This window comes from Agrilus planipennis, unplaced genomic scaffold, assembly GCF_000699045.2.
Source record: "Agrilus planipennis isolate EAB-ADULT unplaced genomic scaffold, Apla_2.0 scaffold112, whole genome shotgun sequence".
Taxonomy (NCBI): Eukaryota; Metazoa; Arthropoda; class Insecta; order Coleoptera; family Buprestidae; genus Agrilus; species Agrilus planipennis.
In genome coordinates, this window is record NW_020438886.1 from 597,203 (window position 1) to 599,393 (window position 2,191).

A 2,191-nucleotide genomic window follows, 5' to 3' on the forward strand; every position below is an offset into this window, starting at 1 on the left:
CATAATTTCTTTTATATATAATATTAGCAATTAAAATATATATTTTGTTGCAAAATTAGTACATTTTTATTATTTGTTTGTTTACGATTTTTTATTATATATATAAATACTGTTATCTTACAAAAGTAGTAGGTAAGTAAAAAAAAATGAGTGCTGACAAATTATTACATCCTGTATAATTACAACTCCACAAAATATTAATGTATACTTATTGCTGCAATTTGTGGAAAATTCTATTGAAACCACAATTTGCGTCTGATGGTTTCGACACAATAATGATCAACAACTTTTAGTTCTCTTTGGTTACGTGCCTACCACGTAAAGCTAGCTACCCCGTGGATTTTGACAAATCGATGTCCTTGTGGATCTTGTGAAACGCTTTCGAATTCCATAAAATGCAGCAATATGCTACAGATGGCTTTTACCACGCTTTTTGTAGTAATTTATAAAACGCTGTCTTAAGGTAACAGGTAGAGTGGGTCTGTTTTCTGTCGAAACTGTATACGGTACGCTGATGAAGTTCATTGAAGCCAAAATCGCGATAATAATATCTTGACCATTTACACCACCATCAATTCTTTGTTCCCCAAAATATAAATTAGTAATTAAAAATATAACCCAAAATGCAGAGGAAAATAATTTCTGGTCCTCGCAATATTTTCAATTCATTTAATATTAAAAAAGTTTTACTCAAGTTGTTTCTTCTTTCTTCTGTTCGTTTTAGTTATTTGCGGTTAATAGTTTTTATGTATCTGTATACATAAGTTCTTAACAGCAATTTGGGAGTAGTGTTTCGTAGGTCGGAGGTACAGGGTCAATTTTGTAATTTGACACCCCTTTTTATCTTCATAAGTACTGTAAGTATATAATGAATGCTCGAAAATTTAAAGAACATCCTGTATATTCTCAGACATTTGAAATTGTCCTTATTTTGATTTCGAAAGACTAGACAAAAACAATTACATAAACCATTATTTTGAATTTTCAAAATATCAGAATTTAAATAAGGGCGGGGGTATCAAATTCGAAAATTAACATTGTACATTGTTCAACTTACGCATATCAAATTAAGGGTAGCGGCATTATAAAAAAAAGAATGTGGTACGAGTGGTCATATGGCATGAGTGAAATCAAATGAAAGGTACAGGTATCTGTATTAGCTAGAAACTCAAAAATATGGAAAAAGTTTATCGTGATATTGACCAAAAGAGAAGCATTGGAAATTTCTAGTTTATCATTAATTAACAATACAAAATTACTATTAGAAATTTTAAGCTTTAACTGAAATGTTTATTTCTCAGAATTACAATCACTTTATCAAAATTGTACGTCAATAATGATTTCCCTTTAACGTCATCAAAAGAGAACGTTACTTGTTTTCGTCGTTAGTTATGATTATATTGTGATAAATATTTACCGTAATCGCTGTAATTTTCTTCTCCATTTTTCTTCCTTTTGTAGACAATATGTTGATGTCCAAGAGTCTCTCCCTCTTCAGTCCTCTTTATAGGAAATCCGGTGTCGATGGCAACCTCAGCGTTGAGTTCTCCATCGTCATCTAAGAATACTTCGTCGTCATCGTGTTGTCTTCTGCGTTTCTCTTGCTGTGCTGATTTTGTTGAGTAATCATCTGTTGCTACAGAAGTCGATGTTGGTGTTTGCAAAGTTGTCGTCGATTCGTCTCCTGGTGTAGTTGAGTCCAATGGCTGACGAAGTCTTTTGGGTAATGGTCGAATTACCAGATCAGGACCAATACTGCCCTCCTGCAAAAGCAAATTTTGTTGTTAATTTCAATTCGTCATTAAAACGGTTATGGTCTAAATTAAACAGCATCATAGATTCAGTGCAATGACAAAAATGAACTCAAATTATGTATTATAATTACGGTCAACAGATCATGCATAATAGAGTTCTGACAAAACGTTAGCTCAAAGTAATTAAAATAGGAAAGTAGTTTGGGTTATATTTCTCATTAAATCTGCATTGTTATTTTTAAAATAGGTAACCTAGGTAATCCGATACAATCTTTTTAGGTGTTAAAAAAGTTAATTAGTCTGGATACTTTACATTTCTATAAAGACTTTAATTGTTTTGTGCACTTTTCGTTTTCTTCTTCATTATGCAGTCGTTGAAGAAGTTTACTTGCAAATCATCGTTACGTTAAGTTGATTGGTAGAATTTCACAATTTTC

At 31.7% G+C, this 2,191-nt stretch overlaps 1 protein-coding gene across 1 annotated transcript in view; it reads right to left on the reverse strand.

Moving 5' to 3' along the window:
- LOC108737038 (venom metalloproteinase 3) overlaps positions 1-1,787 on the reverse strand; it is a 6,749-nt gene extending 4,962 nt beyond the window's left edge. The window contains exon 1 of the mRNA XM_025981653.1: positions 1,418-1,787. The gene's annotated coding sequence lies outside the window, so the exon portion shown is untranslated. The remainder of the gene's footprint in view (positions 1-1,417) is intronic.
- Between the last annotated feature and the right edge of the window lie 404 nt (positions 1,788-2,191).